The sequence below is a fragment of the Salvia splendens genome, chromosome 8, assembly GCF_004379255.2.
Source record: "Salvia splendens isolate huo1 chromosome 8, SspV2, whole genome shotgun sequence".
Lineage (NCBI taxonomy): Eukaryota > Viridiplantae > Streptophyta > Magnoliopsida > Lamiales > Lamiaceae > Salvia > Salvia splendens.
The window spans coordinates 32,622,698-32,628,697 of NC_056039.1; positions in this window are offsets into that span (position 1 = coordinate 32,622,698).

Sequence of the window (6,000 nt, forward strand, 5' to 3'; positions counted from 1 at the left end):
AATTGAACATTTTCCCTAATTAATTAGTTCATCATCTTATCTTTCTCTCAATGGTTGGTTGTTTGGCCTTTGCCCAGCTTTAACATGTTCCTCAAACTTCCTATACATGTATGCCGCTCCGTTGAAGCATGGAAGAACCAACCACGAGCAAAATATAAACTTAATATAGGGCCAGAAAGGAATCCTGTAATATATATTATTACATTTTACAAGAATAAGTAAGATACGGTCTTTTTTATTGAAACAAACTCTATTCAAATTTTATCACAAAACCAATCGCATTTTCAACATGCGATAAGAACTTACATATGAATATTTCAACGATACGTTCATGCATTAACAATTTTTCATTCTTTTTAAAAATATTACTATATCAATTATCTTTTTTTAGGAAATTATTGGATTGTACCGTATGTGTTTTTACCATTGGAGGATCTTCGATAAGAAAAGCTCGAATAATGTTAGGAAGGAATGGATAATCCAGTAGGTCAACCATTGCTGATTATCTAAGCTTGATGAACTCTCCATTGCTCTCGCTGATGCATATCTATATATATAATTATTTGTTCCATTAATAAATTTTATATGGAATCATGATCAAATTTGATGAATTTTTTTGAAGCAAAAGAAAAACTTCAAGATTTCTTACAATGGATATAAAAGCATAACTCCGGGCCTGCAACATTAAAAACAAAGAAATTGAGTTAATATATTATGAAGTGTCGACAAACTTTTGATCAAAATTAGAACTTAGTCGAAAACATCTTAAAACAATAATATATAGTCAAAATTTGAAATTCCGAACGTGGCCAGTCTAGAGTAGCATCATAGAAAAATATGGTTTAAAAAAATACTAACAAAAGAGGAAAACAAACATAATAAGAGAAGAAGTACCCTGCAAATGCAAACCAATTTCTTGCAATGACTTTAATAATATAATTCATCTCTTTTCTGTAGGAAGAACTAAGAAGCTTTAATTATTTTCTCTTTATGTATATTATCTGGAAATTTATATATACGGCTGGAGTACTAGCCCAATGAAATAAATAAGGCCATCCATTTAATTAATAATGAATATTCTTGTAATAATTGAAAAGAATATTGTTATAATCAAGTGTAATATTAATGATACATTGTTTTATGTTCTTATAATCGGGCAAACACCCGCACATATATACACATAATATAATATACACATGATGTCAAATAAAATGTAATTAATAGTATGTGTTAAACACACACACAATTTAATATTTAAAAATTCGATTCAATGTATATTTTAAAAAGAAATTGCAATTTTTTTTCCAGATTTCATAACAAGGAATTAAACGTCACGTGTTATTCGCTCAATGAACGACACAACACATTCGTGTGAGTGCAGCATATATGTGCTCTTCATTACAGAAATTCGTCAATTTAATTATTTACTTTTGTCAATTAGCTGAATTGTGGCAAAATCGTTTATAAACAAAATTTTGAAATTATTCTCACACCATACTTGAACCATTTTTATTAAACTATGAGTTTGTTAGAAGAAAAAAGGTGAATGATTTTCTCACTATAATTGATCCTTTTGTTCCTAAATAATACTTATATTTCATAGTTCTATAGACAAATGATATCAATTTTCTAAATTATCATTTTCTCCAACCTAGATATAATAGTAGTAGTATTATTCTGTTATTTTCCCATGCTAATATTAAAGTTGATAAAATCATATACTGTGTTTAATTTTTAATGTATAAAATTTGTCAGTGGCATGGGAAGAAAATCAGTAGTACTGTTAGTATATATGTATCATGCACATATTTTATGTTAAGGGACTTGTAAGATACTATTAAAATATGAAAATATAATATATTAAGAAATTAATTGTTTTTATATATAGGAAACCATTAATTATACTCGATCCACTCGTCAGTAGGTAATGTTTTTTTTAGTACATCAAGCCTTTTGTTCCGTAGGTTGTGTGTAGTGCGTGCGAGGGAAAGAGAAGGTGGAGAGGATAATCGGAAAAATAGAGAGTGCTAATTTTAAGCGAAGGTCAATGGGCTTCTAATTGGGCCGACACAATCAATTGAGGCCCACCACTGTTGGTGGGATGATCCTTCGTAAATTATTAATTGATCATATTTACTACTCCCTCCGTCCCAAGGTAGTTGAGTCGTATTCCTTTTTAGTTTGTCTCAAGGTAGTTGAGTCATTTCATTTTTTGGTAAAATTTTTATTCCTTCTCTTACTTTCCTCTCTCCATTTTAACCTTTAACAAATCAATTTCTTAAATCCCGTGCCCAAAAGAAATGCCTCAACTACCTTGGGACGGAGGGAGTAGTATTATTTAGGTAGGCACATATAACAATGCTTAAATTGTTAAATTATGAGTATGCCTATCAATTCAGTAAATTGAGAAAAAATATTATTAAATTGAAGACTTTGAATAATAGTTAGCGTAGCCAATTAATTGTGGAGTATATTAAGTTGGTAAATATTTGAAAATGCGTAATGTTCAGGGAGATATACATTAGTAATAGTAATTAACAACGCATGAAAAGAAACCCATACAAAAATCGTACGAAAGTGACGTTAGAAACAAATGATGTTCCTACATCCCCATATTCTTGCTCCCGAGCATCTCCAATAGCGGCGAGCGCACCGGCTAGCCGATTCTTGGCGCTCGCCGGTCCGCTCGCCGAACCATTGCAGCCGGCGAGCGCCAAACCGGCGAGAAAAATGGCGAGCGCACGCCGATTCCCGAGCGCTCGGTGATGCCCTCGCCGATCTCCTGGCCGCCATTGCAGGCTCCAGACCGGCGAGAGATCGGCGAGCGAGATTTTTTTAAAAATTTAATTTTTCAAAAAACCCTATATATACGCGATTTGGACGTCATTTTCATTTGCACCACTTGTTTTAACGAGTACTCTCTCTATCTTAATTTCTGTACAAGAGCAACAACGTGAAATGGAGCACAACAACGAGTCTACTCCAGGGACGAGCGGGTCTCAAACTCCCACGGTACACGCAGGAGGTGGATGGGGTCCGATGCCCGGGTACTACTACCCTTGGCAGCAGATGATGCCCGGGGTGGCATCCGGGGGTGGTATGCCGGGATGGCAGGGGATGCCGGGGGGTCCGGCGATGCAGGGCGGGCCAGCGGTTCAGGGCGGGCAGGGGGGACCGGGGATGCAACCCCCTATGCCGATGATGCCGGGGTGGACACCCGGGATGCAAATGACGCCGACGTACCCGGGGATGCAGGGGACGCCGGGGTACCCGGGGATGCAGGGGACGCCGGGGGGACAACGTCTATCGGCCCAGTCTTGATTTTGCTACTGCTTCTTCGCACACATCGACCCCAGTGGAGACGCAGTTCACTGGGTTTGAGACCTTCTCCTTAGAGGAGTTGGGACTAGATCTCGGGGATGCGGACACTCCCGTTCAAACGGGGGAGTAGGGCGGGGTCGGGGCGCGCCCAAGAAGAAGAAGTGTAATAAATAGGATGGTCGGCGAGTCGTCGCAGCCAGCTGGTGACGAGACCTCGGCACAGAGGAAGTGGACGGACGCGGAGAACGTCGCGCTATCCAAGGCGTGGGTGAGTGTTGGTGATGATCCCCTCACCTCGAACAATCAGAGGTTCGTCAACTTGTGGGCTAAGATAGCAGCAGCCTACAAGACATTTTGCTCGGAGGGGAGGCCATGCAGCGGGGAGGAGTGCCGGAAGGGGTGGGACCGAATCCGGCAAGGGGTCTCCCGATTTTCGGGCATGTACACCAACGCCATCCGAATGCAGTCCAGTGGCCAAACTGACGAGAACTGCAGGAGGATGGCGGAGAAAGAGTTCCCCGTGCCCGGTCTTTACAAGGAGTTTACCTACTGGAACTGCTACCTGGTGCTAATGGACTCCGAGAAGTTTCGGGCAGGAGTTGATGCTGGCTGGCCGAAGAAGCAGCGCCTGAACTGTACCGATGATTACACCGGCGGTAGTAGCGGCGGTTCCCACGACCTCCCCGAAGATGCTCAGGAGACCCCGTCCCCTCCCGCGTTTACTCCCGGCACTCGCCCGGTTGGTCAAAGGCAGGTGCAACGGGCTCGCCAGAGGTCCGAGGAGGTCCAGTCGGCATTCCCCACTGTTGGCAGCCCGACAGCCGACCTCGTCTTCTTGGCGCGTCAACAAACGCGGGCTCAGATGTACAAGGTCATATCTGACTGGAAGAATGCCACTGACCCCGAGGAGAAGAGTTTTTTTCACACACTGCTCGTGAGTATGCGAGCCGATTTGACTGCCGCCGCGGCACAGGTGGGGGGCTCAGACGCGGGCTCAGATGCCGCAGATTTGGGGGTCCCGGATAGCGGCGACAACGGCGGCGACGGCGAGGAGTGAGGCGGAGGCGGGGGGCTCGTGCGTGGAGTAGGAGTTTTTTTTAAGTTAATGTAATTTTTTTAATGTGCTTTTTTTTAATATGTTAATGATGAACACAAATAAGCATAAATTTAATTTTTTTTTCATCGGAACTTCCAAGACAAAATCATGTCACTTTCCAACCAGCTAAAACCCTAATTTCTCAATATAATAAGCGATCAACAAACCAGAACATTCATCCAAATTTCTAATCATGAAAAATTACTTCATTTTCTTCTTTCATAAACTATACAACGGCAGAATTACAAGGAGATAAATTACCTTTTTTGAAATTCAGTTTTCTTATCATCTTTTTCACATTCTTGAAATACCCAAATGATAGAAAGTAGGTTGCGTAGCCTGGTTTCATGCAAAATTGGACAGTAGTTAAGTCTTGGATGAAGTTGGGGTTCTAATATTGTCATCCAAACATGGCCCTACATGTATATAATATAATACTATAGATTAATCAAACAACTTAACTCTAGAATAATTAAGATTGTTCATATACCATATTCACGGAGATACATAAATTCTATTTTCAAGAAAATTAACCCTATTTTATTGATTAGATTCCTTAATTCGTAAAGAAGAAACAATTTAACTTGAGGTCAATTTAGACCTGCCCAGGCACCCTATATCAACGTACGAACGGATATAGTAATTTCACCAGTTTTAGATTTCATGTTTCCTCCCACTTCGATTTACATAAGCATGTAGAGTACACTAATTTATCTTGCGATTGTTAAAAATAAAGGGATAAAATTAAACAAGTTGAATGAAGAATTAAACATTTCAACACAAGGTCTAGTGACATCAACAAGTGAAGAGATAGTCGAATCGATAAAGCTAATCAGGTTAATTGAAATTATTTTTGATACTATAAATTTCAAAATTTCGGTTTGATTTGGTTCGGATATTCGGTTTTCGATTTTTTGGCTCACCCCTAATTCTTATTCATACTCAGCATAGCGAAGCACAAGAAATGAATAAATGAATTTAATTATGTTTAATGGCTAACTAGAAATCAAATAAGAATATTCTCAATATGGCGTAAGGCATATATACGTATTAAATTATATTAAAACCATATTAAATGGGGTTCACCTAGCATCTTATGATACTTACCAGGCTACCTAAAGATTAGTTTACAAACTATAAGATAGATATTCAAATAAAATAATAACTTCATTATATACTTAATTGAGGGAGAAGATCCGTGGAAAACACAGCAGCAAATGCTGTGGTACTAAACGACGTAGTTCCTCACAAAATTGAATAAATTTTCAGTTTAGTAATGGTTGAATGAGTATTATTAAATGGTATTCATTATAAAATTTTATTTATTAGATATTTAACTGAACGGCTGTAGTACAGCAAGATAAGTCAACTAATATTTTCAAATTTCAATTATAATTATACTATTTGTATTAATTAGCATAATTACACAGATATAGAAGGAGAGAATGAAATCTTAATGAAAATAAGACTAATGCATGATTATAGGGATTACCATAATAAGAGATACATAACAAAACACTACCGATTATAGCCTTAGGCGATTTACATAGATTTAAAAATAGAAAAAAAAAGAAAATCAAATT